The sequence below is a fragment of the Stenella coeruleoalba genome (assembly GCF_951394435.1).
Source record: "Stenella coeruleoalba genome assembly, chromosome: 2".
Classification (NCBI taxonomy): Eukaryota; Metazoa; Chordata; class Mammalia; order Artiodactyla; family Delphinidae; genus Stenella; species Stenella coeruleoalba.
The window spans coordinates 28,566,107-28,582,935 of NC_137147.1; the positions used below are offsets into that span (position 1 = coordinate 28,566,107).

The window sequence follows — 16,829 nt, forward strand, 5'->3', positions numbered from 1 at the left end:
TACAGGCTTGATGACTTGAGGCTTTGTTTTAAGCCTCTTAAGGGCTGGTTTAAATCCAGTTTCCCCTTAGTCCAAGAGCGCTGTCCTTCAGAGGTATCAAATAGAATCCTGTGGTGTTTGCCAGGGCCTCTCCATCTTGGCAGGCCCTGAACTGTAATTTTTCTTTTCCTGGCATTGTGAGACTACCAAAAATTCTACTTACCATTTTGCTTTAAAATAGGCACTTTGCTTGGTTTTTGGCCTCTTGGCCCCACACAGGTTAGAATTCAGTAAATAGCCTGAGGGCAAAAACAGTACAGGATGTCCAGACGCACTTTTCTATGGTTGCCTTCTCTCTGAAATCTTAGTCCCTCAAATCCTGCTTGTCTTGATAAGCCCTGAACTCTGATTTCTGTCTCTGCAGGCCTGTAAGACTACTAAAAGCTCTAGTCTGCAGCTAGTTGCCTCAAGAGGAAAAAGTAGTGGAGAATGTTAGGCTTAACTATGCATTTCCTTTTTTGCTGGTATTTTGGTTTTTTTATTTTTTATTTTTTGGCTGCATTGGGTCTTTGTTGCTGTGCACAGGCTTTCTCTGGTTGTGGCGAGCAGGGGCTACTCTTCGTTGCGGTGCACGGGCTTCTCATTGCGGTGGCTTCTCGTTGCGGAGCATGGGCTCTAGGTGCGTGGGCTTCAGTAGTTGTGGCACACGGGCTCCGTAGTTGTGGCACCCGAGCTTTAGAGTGCAGGCTCAGGAGTTGTGGTGCATGGGCTTAGTTGCTCCGTGGCATGTGGGATCTTCCTGGGCCAGGGCTCAAACCTGAGTCCCCTGCCCTGGCAGGTGGATTCTTAACCACTGTGCCACCAGGGAAGCCCCTGGTATTTTGACTTCTTACATCCTGGCTGCCTTCTTTATTTTATTTATTTTTTTTATAGTTTATCTTGCCAAGAGAATTGGTCTGATCTACTCTATAATAATTTGTAATGGATGTCTCTACTTATTAAGTCATTTATTAAATAATATTAATAATTTATAATAATAAAGCAGGGCTTCCCTGGTAGCACAGTGGTTAAGAATCCACCTGCCAGTGCAGAGAACACGGGTTCGAGCCCTGGGCTGGGAAGATCCCACATGTCGCAGAGCAACTAAGCCTGTGCACCACAACTACTAAGCCTGTGCTCTAGAGCCCATGCTCCGCAACAAGAGAAACCACCACAATGAGAAGCCTGCGCACTGCAATGAAGGATAGCCCCCGCTTACCGCAACTAGAGAAAACCCGTGTGCAACAATAAAGACCCAACGCAACCAAAAATGAATAAATAAATTTATTTTAAAAAATAATAAAGCAATATTATAAATGATTTAAAGCATATATTAATCGTTGTAGTGAACTTAACGTATGGGTATCCTGCCTTTATGCAGCTTATATTCTTGTAGGGAGGAGAGATACCAAGAAAACACTTATTTATTTATATTGTGATAAACAGTAGAGGAGACGTACAGGGTATTCTGAGCTTATTATAGAGATTTAGTTCAGATGATGGGGGTGGTCAAGGATAGCTACTTTGAGGAAGTGATATTTGACCAGCGCTCTGAAGGATGAATAGAATTATTTAATATCTCTGAACCAGAATTTTCCCATGTGTTATATACTAATAATAGAAGCAATAATAGAAGGATTAAGTGAGCTCTAATTGTTAAATGTGCTCAATAAATGGTAAGCCTTTTTACTATTGTACAACTATAAACCATGAACTCTGCTTTCAAGGTATCTAAGCTCTATAGGACATGACATATACCAATAGTTAAAATATATAACTATCTCATTTGTAAACGTCTACATTTTGTGAGGCTTAACAAACTTCTCATTTACCGCCTTAAGCCTACTCCACCTTCTGTCTTCTGCATCACTGTAAACGGCAACTCCATTCTTGCGATTGCTCAGCCCAGCAACCTTAAGGTCATTTTTCATTCTTCACTTTCTCTCACTCTGTATATTCAGTTCATCAACAAAATCCTGTCAGCTCCATTCTTTTTTTTTTTTTTTTCCATTCTTAAGATATATCTTAAGATACATGTCCTGGAAAATGACTGTGGATTATTGTAAATTTATTCATTTGGTGATTTCTCATGCAATTGCTGCTCCAGGTGTGGTCTCTTCTTGAGCTGAGGGCACATATAAAAATGGACCACCTATCTCTCTGACCTGTCTTACCTCCACTGCTATCACTCTGGTCCAAGCAACTATCACCTCTCACCTGGATTCGTTTAATAGCCTCCTAACTAGTTTCAGCTTTATGATCTGTTTACCTACAGTAACCAAAATGATCCTTTAAAAATATGAATCTCATTCCTCTTGCTCAGAACCTTCTAACTAGTTTAGTTAGTTTAATAACCTCCTAACTAGTTCCAGCTTTAATAGCCTCCTGACTAGTTCCAGCTTTATGATGTTTAACTACAGTAACCAAAATGATCCTTTAAAAATATGAATCTCATTATTCCTCTGCTCAGAACCTTCCAGTGGCTTGTCTTATTAAGAATAGAAGACCAAGATTTATTGTATTTCTGATAAATAGGCCAAATATCCTGTGAAACCCTTTGAAGCACTTGGCTTCCTTTCTGACTTCAGTTTCTACCTTCCCTTCACTGTAGGAGCTGCAGCCACATCATCTCCTTGCTCTTCTCTAGCACAGGGAACATAGTTCTGCCTCAGGACTGGTGCACTTATTCCTTTGACCTGGAATGTTCTTTCCCACCTCTCTACTTGGGCTTACCCTCTCGCTACTCAATACCTTCAGAATTGTCTGCTCAAGTATAACCTAATGAGCAAAGCCTTCCTTTATCACTTTATTTAAAAGAGAGTCCTTTCTATCTACCCTCCAACACCAACACTTTCTTTCCTCTCACCATGCTTGATTTTTCTTCATAACATAACATATATTTGTTTCTCTATTATTTTCACATTCTCCCCAAATAGAATACACCACCAGGAGGATAGGGACTTTGGTTAATTCTCTGCCTTATTTCCACAGTCTAGAAGAGTATCTGTCCTATAAATGGTCCCCAATTCATATGGTATGCTTTCTGGTTCAAATAACAATGTTTTTTACAAACTGCATTAAAAAATAATTCTAGAATTAAGAAGCAGCACTTAGATGTTTTTGTCTAATATAGGAAGAGGAACTGTTACTCTTGAGACATGTTTTTGGATTAAGATATAGAAATGTGGGTTTCTTTTTTAATTGAAATATAGTTGACAAACAGTATTACATTAGCTTCAGGTGTACTACATAGTGATTTGATATTTGCATACGTTATGAAATGATCACCACGATAAGTCTAGTCCTTATACAAAGTTATTGTAATTTTTTTTTTTTTTTTTGGTACACGGGCCTCTCACTGTTGTGGCCTCTTCCGTTGCGGAGCACAGGCTCCGGATGTGCAGGCTCAGCGGCCTTGGCTCACGGCCCCAGCCGCTCTGCGGCATGTGGGATCTTCCTGGACTGGGGCATGAACCTGTGTCCCCTGCATCGGAAGGCAGACTCTCAACCACTGTGCCAGCAGGGAAGCCCTGTACTATATTTTTAAATTTTATTTAATTGATTAATTTATTTTTGGCTGTGTTGGGTCTTCGTTGCTACGTGCAGGCTTTCTCTAGTTGAGGCGAGCAGGGGCTACTCTTCGTTGCAGTGCGAGGGCTTCTCATTGTGGTGGGTTCTCTTGTTGCGGAGCATGGGCTCTAGGCATGCGGGCTTCAGTAGTTGTGGCATATGTGCTCGGTGGTTGTGGCTTGTGGGCTCTAGAGTGCAGGCTCAGTAGTTGTGGCACACGGGCTTAGTTGCTCTGCAGCATGTGGGATCTTCCTGGACCAGGGGTTGAACCCATGTCCTCTGCATTGGTAGGCAGATTCTTAACCACTGTGCCACCTGGGAAGTCCTCTAATATTACTGACCATATTCCTTATGCTGTATGTTATATCCCTGCAGCTTGTATATTTTCTAACTGAAGGTTTGTATTTCTTCATCCCTTTCACCTGTTTCTCTACCTCTACCCAAAATGTGGGTTTCTTGATAGTTCAGGTAGGTGAGTTGATAACTGGGTAAAATGCTATACACAAAGGGCAAACATATATGGTTCCATGCCTACTTGATCCTGGAGAGAAGTCTTTTTGGCCTGTTGTAAGTTTCCTAATTGGGTCTGGTCCTTTTTTCTTTTTTCTTTTTTTTAACAGACTTTATTTTTAAGGGCAGTTTTAGATTCACAGCAAAATTGAGCAGAAAGTACAGGGAGTTAATATATTCCCTCTGCCTCCACATATAAACAACCTCCCCGCCTAGTAACATTTGGCACTGGAGTGGTGCCCTTTGTTACAATCAATGAACCTACATTACATATCATTCTTACCTCAAGTCTGTATTTTACATTAGGTTTCGCTCTTGGTTTTGTACATTCTATGGGTTTTGGCACATATATAACATATCCAACATTAGAGTATCATATAGAATAGTTTCATTGTCGTGACATTTTCTGTGTTCTGCCTCTTTATCCCTCAAAACCCTCTAGTCCCTGGCAACCACTGACAATCTTTTTAGTGTCCCCATATTTTTGCCTTTTCCAGAATGTCGTAGAGTTGGAATCATACAGTATGTTTAGATTGGCTTCTTTCACTTAGTAATATGCACTTAAGGTTTCCCCATGTCTTTTCATGGCTTGATAACTCATTTCTTTTTAGTGCTGAATATTATTCCATTCTTTAGATGTATCACAGTTTACTATTTATCCATTCATCTGTTAAAGGACATCTTGGTTGTTTCCAAGTTTTGGCAGTTATGAAGTAAGGTTTTATAAACAACCATGTGCAGGTTTTTGTGTGGAGTTTTCAGCTCCTTTGGGTAAGTACCTGGGAGGAGGGGATTGCTGGATTGTAAGGTAACAGTATGTTTAGTTTTGTAAGAAGCTGCCATACTCTTCCAAAGTGGCTGTACCATTTTGCACTCCCAGTAACAATGAATGAAAAGTAACTGTTGTTCCACATCCTTGCCAGAATTTGGTGTTGTCAGTGTTCTGGATTTTAGTCATTCCAATAGGTGTATAGTGGTATTTCATTTTCGTTTTAATTTGCAGTTCCCCAATGGCATATGATTTTGAACATCTTTTCATGAGCTTATTTGCCATCTGTATGTCTTCCTTTTTGTTTAGAAATTTATTTGTTTATTTATTTATTGGCTGTGTTGGGTCTTCGTTGCTGCGCGCGGGCTTTCTCTGGTTGCAGTGAGCGGGGGCTACTCTTTGTTGTGGTGCATGGGCTTCTCATTGCGGTGGCTTCTCTTGTTGCCGAGCATGGACTATAGGTGCGAGGGCTTCAGTAGTTGTGGTGTGTGGGCTCAGTAGTTGTGGCTCGCGGGCTCTAGAGCGCAGGCTAAGTAGTTGTGCACGGGCTTAGTTGCTCCACGACATGTGGGATTTTCCCAGACCAGGGCTCAAACCCGTGTCCCCTGCATTGGCAGGTGGATTCTTAACCACTGTGCCACCAGGGAAGTCCTGTATATCTTCTTTGTTGAGATATCTGTTCAAGTCTTTTGCACATTTTTAAAATTGAATTGTTAGTTTTAAGAGTTCTTTGTATATATACTTTAAAATATTTATTTATTTATTTTGGCTGCGAAGGGTCTTAGTTGCAGCATGCTGGACCTTCGTTGCAGCATGCAGGATCTTTAGTTGGGGCATGTGGGCTCTTAGTTGCAGCATGCAGTCTTCTTAGTTGCGGCATGCATGTGGGATCTAGTTCCCCAACCAGGGATCGAACCCAGGCCCCCTGCATTGGGAGCGTGGAGTCTTACCCACTGGACCACCAGGGAAGTCCCTCTTCGTATATTTTGGGTAACAGTCCCTTGTCAGATGTGTCTTTTGGAAATATTTTTTCCCATTCTGTGGATTGTATTCTCTTCTCTTGACAGTGTCTTATGCAGAGCAGAAGTTTTTAATTTTATGACGTCTAGCTCATCAGTTATTTCTTTCACAGATCATGCCTTTGGTTTATTTTAAAAGTGATTATCATACCCAAGGTTATCTAGATTTTTTTTTTCTGTGTTATCTTCTACAAGTTTTATAGTTTAGCAGTTTACATCTAGGTTTCCGATGCATTTTTTTTTTTTCCGATGCATTTTTAATTAATTTTTGTGAAGGGTGTAAAATCTGTGTCTAAATTAATTTTTTTTTGCATGTAGCTGTCCAGTTGTTCCAGTATCATTTATTAAAAAGACTATCTTTTCTCCATTATAGTGCCTTTGATCTTTTGTCAAAGATGAGTTAACAGTGTTTATGTGGGTCCATTTGGGGCTTTAAATTTTAGAATGAGTTTGTTGATGTCTGCAAAACAACTTGCTGGGATTTTGATTGGAACTGTGTTGAATCTATAGATCAAGTAGGGAAGAATTGATACCTCAACAATATTGAGTCTTCCTATCCATGAACATGGATTATCTCTCCATTTATTTAGTTTATCTTTGACTTTGTTCATCAGAATTTTGTAGTTTTCAAGATCTTGTACGTATTTTGTTAGATTTGCCATAAATTATACCTAAGTATTTAATTTTTTAGGTGCTAATGTAAATGTATAATTTTTAATTTCAAATTTCACTTGTTCATTGCTGGTATACTCTAAGAAAGTGATTGACTTTTGTATATTGACCTTGTATCCTGCAACCTTGCTATCGTTAATTAGTAAGGAGATAGTCAAAGAATGGTGGGGACAGTCAAAAGGAACAGGAACCAGTTTGGAGAAGCATCCACTGGCCAAATGAATAATGATAGTTATAGATTATAACCCATTGAAAACATAAGAACCATACAAATATAAGTAAGTGAATGAATAAATTACTAAGTTGGGGAGAAGTGAAAGTTATTTATTAAAATGGCTAATAGGTGTAGAATTAGAAAATGGAATTAGAAAATGACCATTTTGGAACAATTAAAATAGTACTTTCTCACAAGAATCTTCTGCAGGTACCAAAACTATGGGGTGAAAGTTTGATGAGGAATATATTTACGTAGTCTCAAGACAGTTCCTAACGAAATACTTACTTATTACAAAGAGAAAAACAATAACTTCACAGTGGAGAAACTTGGCAGATACTCCTTAACCAAGTGATCAAAGTTAGCATCACTGGCAATAGAACCCACTAGCCTCTTGCAGCTTCTGATATGATGCAGTGAGAAGCACCTACCATGACTTTGTGACATTCCTACAAAAATGCATAGCCTGAATTTAAACATGAGAGACCATCAGACAAACCTAAATTGAGGAACATTCTACAAAATAAATGGTCTGTGTTCTTTAAAAATATCAGTCTTCAAAGACATAGACAGACTAAGGAACTATTCCAGATGGTAGGATTCTAAAGAGACATTACCACTAAATGCAGTACATGATCCTGAATTGAATTCTGGACTGGGGAGATCAGAGGACATTTTTAAATGGACATTTAATGGCTTTATAGGACATTTTTAAGGCAGTTAATGACATTTGAATATGTGCTATAATTATATAGTAGAAATTTTAACATTGACACAATACTGATTTGGTTAGCTATACTGTAGTTATCTAAGTGAAAGTGTGTGTTCCTAAGAAACTACTTGAAAATATTGAGGGCCGAAATGCTACAGTGTCTGCAACTCACTCTCACGTGGTTCAGAAAAAAATGTGTGAGGAAGAAAGAGACTGACAAAGCAAATGGGGCAAAATGTAAATAGTGATATTTGCAAATTTTCTCTATGTTACATAAAAAATTTAGGTAAAAAATTTACCTAAAAATTCCTAAATTAAAATATTTGAGTTGTGATTGAACCGACTTGACCTTATCAGTGATTTGTAGAACTCATGAAAAGGACAGAAAAATTATTCTCATCATTTAGAGAAAGTAGAGTAGTGAAGGAAATGCTGATCAGGTAGAAAAACTCCAAATTGTTAAGATACAGAGTCAAAGGACCTGATTTTTTTGTTTGTATTTCCGTCCTGGCGTAGTAACCTCGAGTACCTCATGTCGTATGTTCATTTCCTTAAACTTTTATAAAATAGGTAGTTTAAGGATTTCCTGAACATTTCCTATATAACTAATAAGTTTTCTTTAAAAAGGTGCTTTGTAAAAATTAGATGACCTTTGTTCCAGACAGATAATTTTACAAATTTATTAAGAAAATTTGGGGCTTCCCTGGTGGCACAGTGGTTGAGAGTCTGCCTGCCGATGCAGGGGATGCGGGTTCGTGCCCCGGTCCGGGAAGATCCCACATGCCGTGGAGTGGCTGGGCCCGTGAGCCATGGCCGCTGAGCCTGCACGTCCGGAGCCTGTGCTCCACAACGGGAGAGGCCACAACAGTGAGAGGCCCACGTATCGCAAAAAAAAAAAAAAGAAGAAAAATTGAAGGCCATTTTTGCAATTATTTGTTAAAAGGGGATATTTTGGGGGATGGAAGTTCTTTCCTTATTAAATCTTTGAGCTACAATGAACACACAGTCATTTTAATAATTATTTTAATGTAATACGTTATTTTAATTAATATAATTCATATTTTAGACTAGTAACCTTCATAAAAACTCACCTTGATGATAGTAATTTTTTTTTTTTTTTTTGTGGTACGCGGGCCTCTCACTGTTGTGGTCCCCACCCCCAGTAGTTGTGGCACACAGGCTTAGTTGCTCTGTGGCATCTGGGATCTTCCTGGACCAGGGATTGAACCCGTGTCCCCTGCATTGGCAGGCGGATTCTTAACGACTGCACCACCAGGGAAGCCCTGATGATAGTATTGATGAGCTGTTTAACAAAATTATCCTATAGGATTTTTGTATAATATAATTCCTAGTTTTCCTTTTTTAAAATGATCATTGTATTGTATTGCTAAAATCACCCCCGTCAAAGAAACACCTAACCTTATCACAGATGGACGTATTATTGGTAAATGCAGGTATTGATAGAAATCTCATTATTCATTGTAAAATTATTTTATTGAGGTTCTAAAGACAGCAGTAGTGACAGTTTTACTTGTTTTGACTAGTGTAAAATGCCAGGTGTAAAGGGACACAATCATTCTTTGGTGGTAACGATAGTTGTACCCTACTTTGATGACATGTTTATTTCTTTATGTTTTTCTCTTAAAAAAATTTCTTCCCACCAGTGCCAGGAATCACTCCTTCTTGACACTGCTCTTCCTCTTTTGGGCCCCTTGAATACTACTAGTCTTAGAAAGTGTATGCGTGGAATGGGATTCGTGGGAGTTGTTATCAACAAACAACGTCTTATCTATTTGTCTCTTTCTCTATGTATATATGGTATTTTATATTTCAGAGATTCAGTAATTTACCTCTAGGCATTTGACTTTTATCCAGGGGAATTATTTATTATGAATTAGAGGGTATTATGGTTCTGTTTGTATGGGAGTCTTATAGTTGCTGTGGTGACTTGGAGTGGTCATCTTCATTATTTATAATAAAGCCCTGATTTCTGGGGGAAATTGTGAACCTCCTCTATTTTGTGTATCTGTTGTTTTGTTTGGATTTACATATCAATGTAATGTAGCAGTAATTATGTTACTAACAACAGTTTTGTGAGATGTTTATTATTCTCATTTTACAGATGAGGAAACTGAGGCTTGGTGAAGTTACGAAACTTGTCCAAAGTCACACAGCTTGTAAAGGGCACAGTCAAGATTCAGAGCCAGGTCTGTCCAACTTCAAAACTCTTAATCATGGCCATGAAACTTTGAAATAGCTGTGAAGTGTCAACCTATGATAAGTTGTATTGATATTAATATTGCTTAACTGTTGTTTAACTCTTATTGATAATTTTTTTAATGGTGAGTTTTTTCATCCATAGTAATTTTGTGTATCTTTTAAATATCGTGAAAAGAAATATAATATAGTAATTGAGGGTCTGGGCTCTGGAGACAGCTACCTGGGTATGAATCACTAAGCGTCTCCACTTACTTGTGTGACGTTGGGAAAGTTACTTAACTTTTCTGTACCTCAGTTTTCCTATCTGTAAAACGGTGATAGTAATATTATCCACCTGATGAGGGTTATTGTGAAGATTAAATGATTTACTGTATACAAAGCACTTAAAACAGTGCCTTCCACACACTAAGCATTCAATAAGTATTAACTATTAGTATTATCATCTCCTAACAACCAGTAAAACAGATGATCATTATTTTTAATACTCTATTAGGAAATTTGGATAAAGCAAAGTTTAAGCAGCTCATGAAATCTATGTAAACCAAAATTAAAATTGAATAAGTTAGACCTAAAGAAAATCATTCATTTGATCAAGTTCAGATCTATTATAAAAGCAGACTGGGCAACTGCTTATCGGTCTCACATGTACAAAGGGTATTGTATGTGTAAGCACCACACATAGGTCCACTAGAGGTAACCTTTGAGCTCAATATGATCATTGTATGATGAATGTGTTTTGTCTGTTTTCCTCTTGTAAGAGGAATTTGTATTCAAAATAAATGTTTACATTTTTAGGTGACTTTTAAGGAGATGGTGTTTTGGCAATGTTCACAGATAATTATCAAGAATGAAAACTTTACGTGTTATGTAAAATGTTGGCAACATTTCATCACTTGCAGGAGTGGTTATTAGAACTTACATTGTGGTGATTGTGCACACTGAATGACCTTTGAATCAGTGGAACCACAGCACATTCAACTAGAACTTGGCCATGTACCGATCATATGCTCCTCACTCATACTTGTTCCTTGCAGCTGTCAGAATTCTGAAGTGTGATATCAACTCTTGCTACAATTAGTTAAAAAGTATATATAATTAGTGCTTAATAAGTTTATACCAATTGCAAAAATATCCATCAAAGTGAGTAATTTGAGTCAAGTTACGTAAAAATTCAAAAGCTGTTATTAAAAATGGGACTTGCTTGTATATGAGCCCAAGATTCCAGAAGCTTTAATCTACACATGCATTTACTTTATTCTCTTTATTTTATGATATTGAGCCTTCCTTTCTTTGAACATAGTATATCTTTTTAGCTATTTAGATATTTTAAAGTATTTTTCAGTAAAGTTTCTTTTTCTCTGTAAAGGTCTCTCAAATCTCTTAAATTTAATTATTAGATACTTTATTTGTTGTTACTATTGTAAATAGTATGTTTTTCCTCTTTTTTTCCATTTTGTTTGCTGATATAAGCTTTTTTGGTATATAGATCTATGTTTAGTACCTAGTTACTAAAGTATGATGATTGTAATTGTGTCTTCCTTTCCAGTGCTTACACTGTTTCTTTTTCTTGCCTTACTATGCTAGTTAGGACTTTGACTACAGTATTCAATACAAGTGTTAACAGTGGGCATTTGTTTTTGGTTTTTGGTTTTTTTTGAATTTTTTTTTAAAAATTAATTTTTAATTATTTATTTAATTTATTTTTGGCCGTGTCAGGTCTTAGTTGTGGCATACAGGCTCTTTGTTGTGGTGTGCGGGCTTCTCTCTAGTTGCGGCATGCGAGTTTTCTCTTCTCTAGTTGTGGTGCGCAGGCTCCAGGGCACGTGGCCTCTGTAGTTGTGGTGCACGGGTTCCAGAGCGCATGGGCTCTGTAGTTGGCAGCATGTGGGGTCTAGTTGCGGCGCGTGGGCTTAGTTGCCACGTGGCATGTGGGATCTTAGTTCCCTGACCAGTGATTGAACCAGCATCCCCTGCATTGTAAGGCAGATTCTTTGCCACTGGACCACCAGGGAAGTCCCAGCAGTGGGCATTCTTATATTGCACTTAGTTTTTAAAAGGAAGTGCTCCTTATGTTTTACCATTAAGAATAATCTTTGCTATAGAGTTTTGATAGATACTCTGTAGGTTAAAGGCATTTCTATTGCTATTTGGCTAAGATTTTGTATGTGTGTGAAGAATGAGTATTGAAATTTTTTTTTTTGAGTATTGAATTTTATCAGATGCTTTTCCTACATTTGTGAGATGGTCATGTGGTTGTCCTCATTCTGTTAATATGATGAATGACATTTATCAAGTTTCTAATGTTGAATCACCTTTCCATTGCTGGGATGAACCCAACTTAATCATGATGGTCTTTTTAAATAACATGTAGTTGAGGGACTTCCCTGGTGGTCCAGTGGTTGACACTTAACACTTCCACTGCAGGGGGCGCAGGTTCGATCCCTGGTCAGGGAACTAAGATCCCACATGCCATATGGAGTGGCCAAAAAAAAAAAAGTGTAGTTGAATTTAACTTATTAATATTCCATTTAGAATTGTTGTATGTATGTTCACAGATGAAATTGGTCCATAATTTTTATTTCTTATAGTATTGCCCTTATTTGATTTGGGATCTAGATTATGCCAACCTTAAAGAATGAGGTGGGAACTAACCCCCCCCCCATCCCCACCTCCCAGAAGGATTTGTATAAGACTCGAATGGTAGGGCTTCCCTGGTGGCGTAGTGGTTTAAGAGTCCGCCTGCCAATGCAGGGGACACAGGTTTGGGCCCTGGTCCGGGAAGATCCCACATGCCGCGGAGCAACTAAGCCCGTGTGCCACAACTACTGAGCCTGTGCTCTAGAGCCCACGAGCCACAATTACTGAAGCCTGCGCGCCTAGAGCCCACGCTCCGCAACGAGAAGCCACTGCAATGAGAAGCCCGCGCACCGCAACAAGGAGCAGCCCCTGCTCCCTGCAACTAGAGAAAAGCCTGCTTGCAACAATGAAGACCCAACGCAGCCAAAAATAATATAAAAAAGAAAAAAGAAAAGACTGGAATGATCTATTTTTTGGAAGTTTGGTTGAATTTCTGTTTGACTCTCTGGGCTTAGTGTTTTGGGAGGAGAGGTGTGAGCTTAGTGTTTTGAGGGGAGAGGTGTGAGCTTAGTATTTTGAGGGGGAGATATGTATTTGGTTTTCTAAATGGTTTTATCTAGGATTTCTGTTTCTAGTTAAGCCAGGTTTTAGAAAGTTTTTCTCTTTTTTTTAAGAATCCATCCACTTTGTCTACGTTTTTAAAGTATTTGGCATAAAGTTGTTTAAAGCATTCTTTTTGTTTTAAATTTCTGTTGTGTAAGTATTTATCTCTGTCTTTTTTATTCCTCATATTTTTTGTGCCTTCCATTTTTTCCTTCATCAGTCTTGCTAGAGATTTTATGTATTTTCTTAGCCTCACCAGAAAAACAGTGCTTGACTTTGATTTTCTCTATTGTATGTTTCCAATTTCATTAATTTCTGACCTTTCTCCCTTCTTCATTTTTAAATGCAGGGTCTAACATAAGGACAGTGGGGTGTCTCCCAGTTCCCAAGGACAGGCTTTCATTAGGGATTAAAAACAGCTGGAAGCAGGGCTTACAATGGTACTAGGACCTTACTTCTTTCTCTTTCCTTTAAGTCTATTTCTTTCTGTCTTGCTATCAACTGGCTTTTCTACTCTTCAGTCTACATGGCAGAAAATAGTGAAAATGAGTCTCTGAAATTTGATGTCAGTTCCAGCTTGGTGTGCTCTTGATTCCTCTAGAGATTTCAGATTTTTCCATGTGCATACTATCTTTCAGAAAATTTTCTCTTTAGAATTCTCTTTAATGAGATTTTCTATAGTAAACTCAGTTATTTTGTCTGAAAGTCTTTATTACCTTCTTTAGGTATAAAATCCTGGGGTGGTAGTTATTTTCGCAGTCATCGGAAGAAATAATTCCACTGTCTTCTGGATTCCATTGCTGCTATTGATAAATCAGCTGCCAAATAGTTCTTCATTTAAGCGAACTGTTTTTACCTCGGACTGCTTTTGAGCTCTGTGGTTTTTGATTTTCTGAAGTTTCATATGTTGTGCCTAGTTATCAATTTCTTTTATTTATCCTATGTGAGATTTTGACTGTGAACTGCTTAGTTTCCTTGGAAAAAATATTTGTGGGTGTTCTTTGAGGCCTAAGAAGGAAATGCATTGCTTCAAGAGGATTTACGTCTGTTTTTTTTTTTTTTCCAGATGCCTCAGGTACTACAGTTTGGTGACTAGATTCATCCTTTGAGGTTCTGGACCACCCAAAGGAATTGAATTTGGGTTACAGTTATGTGCGTGGGCTTGCTTGTCTTCACAATCTCTTAGGAATCCTTGTTCTCTTTTGCCACAGGAAGACAAATTTCCTTGTAGTCCTTTGGGGATCCTATGTGGCAATGGGTGGACTAGGTTTACTTCTGGTTCACTTGTTTCCTGAGGATGAAACTTTTGGTGGGGTGTGTGTGTGTGTGTGTGTGTGTGTCCCAGCTTTATGAAGAAAGGGTCTTCTGTTAGATTTTCCATGTTGGGTGGGTCTTGAACTTTGACTTCTGTTCTTTGCCAGGAGATCATCAAATCTGAAGCTCAACATTGTGAGTTAGGCAGATGTCTATAGGACAAAGACAGTTTTATTAAGCCACTTATCTCTTTCTTATAGATTTTGGTCTGGTTATTCCTTTACCATCTTTTGAGCTCCTCGATACTTTTAGTATTTTTTGAAATAAAATTTTATCCATCACTTTTAGTTGTTTTCACTTTTAGTTGTTTTCAGAGAATTGGGTGAATAATCTAGCCTAATATGTTACTGGAGGTGGTCTTTTGTTCTAATTTCCTTGGATTTTCTTTATTCTTTTTCTGATTCCTTCAGATAGATGTTTAGCTCACCAGTTATTAGCCTTATTTTCTAATATAAGCATTTAGAGCTATACATTTGTAAGTGGCTCATGAGGTTTGAAATAGAGTATTTTCATTATTATTAACTACACATTTTTAAGATTTTTAATTTGCTGTTGTGATTTTCAGTTATGCTTGCCTCCTTAAGCCATAACCCAGGACCCACAAGTCAATTGGAATTTTGAAGTATGTGGATTTTAAAAGATTTATCCTGGGACTTCCCTGGCAGTCCAGTAACGACTTCATCTTCCAAAGCAAGGGGAATGGGTTCGATCCCTGGTTGGGGAGCTGGGATCCCACATGCCTCGTGGCCAAAAAACCAAAACAGAACAGAAGCAATGTTGTAACAAATTCAATAAAAACTTAAAAAAAATGATCCACATCAAAAAAATCTTAAAAAAAAAGATTTATCTTTTTGTTATATTTAACTCACCTTTAAAAAGAAACAGGATTTTCAATTTGTATTACAAAGCAGGACTCAACTATGCTGTATACAAGAGACACAAGGTGATATAGAAAAATAAAAGGGATAGGTGAAGATATACAAGGCAAATGGAAACACTAAGAAAGGAAGAGTTGCTCTGTGACCATTCCTTTCAGTGGCTTTTTGTCCCCTTCCTGATAGCAAACTTTAGTAAATAACTAATATTCCGTATCATTGAGATGTTTTGAGGAAGTCTCAAAAAGATTGATTTTGTGTTAACCATAGAATAGTCATTTTCTTTTTCTTTCTTCTCCTCCTCCCCGTTCTTTTCCTTTTCTTCTCCCTTCTCCTCTTCCTTTTTCTTTACACTTGAACATATCTGAACTGGGATGTATCTCTCATATTGAGATGCATCTTACTATTGATGATATTTCACAATTAATGAACAATTTATTAATTAACAATTAATTTTGGCAGCATTTTTTTCTCTTTTGGAACATAAAATAATGATATATCTTGCAACTGACGGTATCTTAGCTTTGATGAAATATACATTTTTACATACATGCTATGACTCTTTATCCTACCCCATCTTCTACTTGAAATGCCCTATTTTTTGGTCTCTCCCATCCTATGCTTATATCATTCAAGATCTTAATGGAGGAAATAATCCTTATTTTCTCATCTTGACTCCTCTTCTTCCAGCACTTAGCACAGTACTTTGTTGGACACAGGGTTGTATTTAATTAACAATTAATGGAAGTGTGTAGGTATAATGAATCATAGCACAGACTGTGACACATTTATATTAGTGACCAGTTTTTTAGCTTCTTGGTGAGAGGAGATTAATACCTACATTAGTTAAGATTATTTTGAATATAAACAACATAATCCAGTGTTTCCTACATTAAGCAAGTTAGAGAATTTATTAGATGGATGTTTAGTCATCTGATGATGTTCAAGAAAGAGTTTAACCAATGAAACAAAAAAAGTAAGTAAAGGGAATTCCCTGGTCGTCCAGTGGTTAGGACTCTGCACTTCAACTGCAGGGGGCACAGGTTTAGTCCCTGGTTGGGGAACTAAGATATCCCACATGCCGTGTGGCATGGCCCCAAAAAACAAAACAAACAAAAGAAACCCAGTAATTAAAAAATATAAAGCACTGTGAAGGAAATGAAAAGAGTAGTAACAGTAAAGAATTACAGGGGAGGAAGGAGCTTCAAGATGGGAGAAGAGTAAGATGTGGAGATCACCTTCCTCCCCACAAATACATCAGAAATACATCTATATGTGGAACAACTCCTACAGAACACCTACTGAACCCTGGCAGAAGACCTCAGACCTCCCAAAAGGCAAGAAACTCCCCATGTACCTGGGTAGGGCAAAAGAAAAAAGAAAAAACAGAGACAAAAGAATAGAGACGGGACCTGCACCAGTGGGAGGGAGCTGTGAAGGAGGAAAGGTTTCCACATACTAGGAAACCCCTTTGCGGGCGGAGACTGCGGGTGGCGGAGGGGGAAAGCTTCAGAGGCACAGAGGAGATCACAGCAACAGGGGTGCGGAGGACGAAGTGGAGAGATTCCTGCGCAGAGGATCGGTGTCCACCAACACTCACCAGCCCAAGAGGCTTGTCTGCTCATCCACTGGGGCGGGCGGGGGCTGGGAGCTGAGGCTCGGGCTTCCGTGGGATCCCAGGGAGAGGACTGGGGTTAGCTGTGTGAACACAGCCTGAAGGGGCTAGTGTGCCACAGCTAGCCAGGAGGGAGTCCGG

At 38.4% G+C, this 16,829-nt stretch overlaps 1 protein-coding gene across 8 annotated transcripts in view; it reads left to right on the top strand.

Moving 5' to 3' along the window:
• Window positions 1-16,829, top strand: part of NUMB (NUMB endocytic adaptor protein) — a 176,915-nt gene that overhangs the window by 69,537 nt on the left and 90,549 nt on the right. For 7 of the 8 annotated variants that reach the window (XM_079906221.1, XM_079906226.1, XM_079906224.1 and 4 more), the window contains one exon: window positions 9,607-9,691. The exons of the other annotated variant lie outside the window; for it this stretch is intronic. The gene's annotated coding sequence lies outside the window, so the exon portion shown is untranslated. The remainder of the gene's footprint in view (window positions 1-9,606; window positions 9,692-16,829) is intronic. 8 annotated transcript variants of the gene reach the window in all.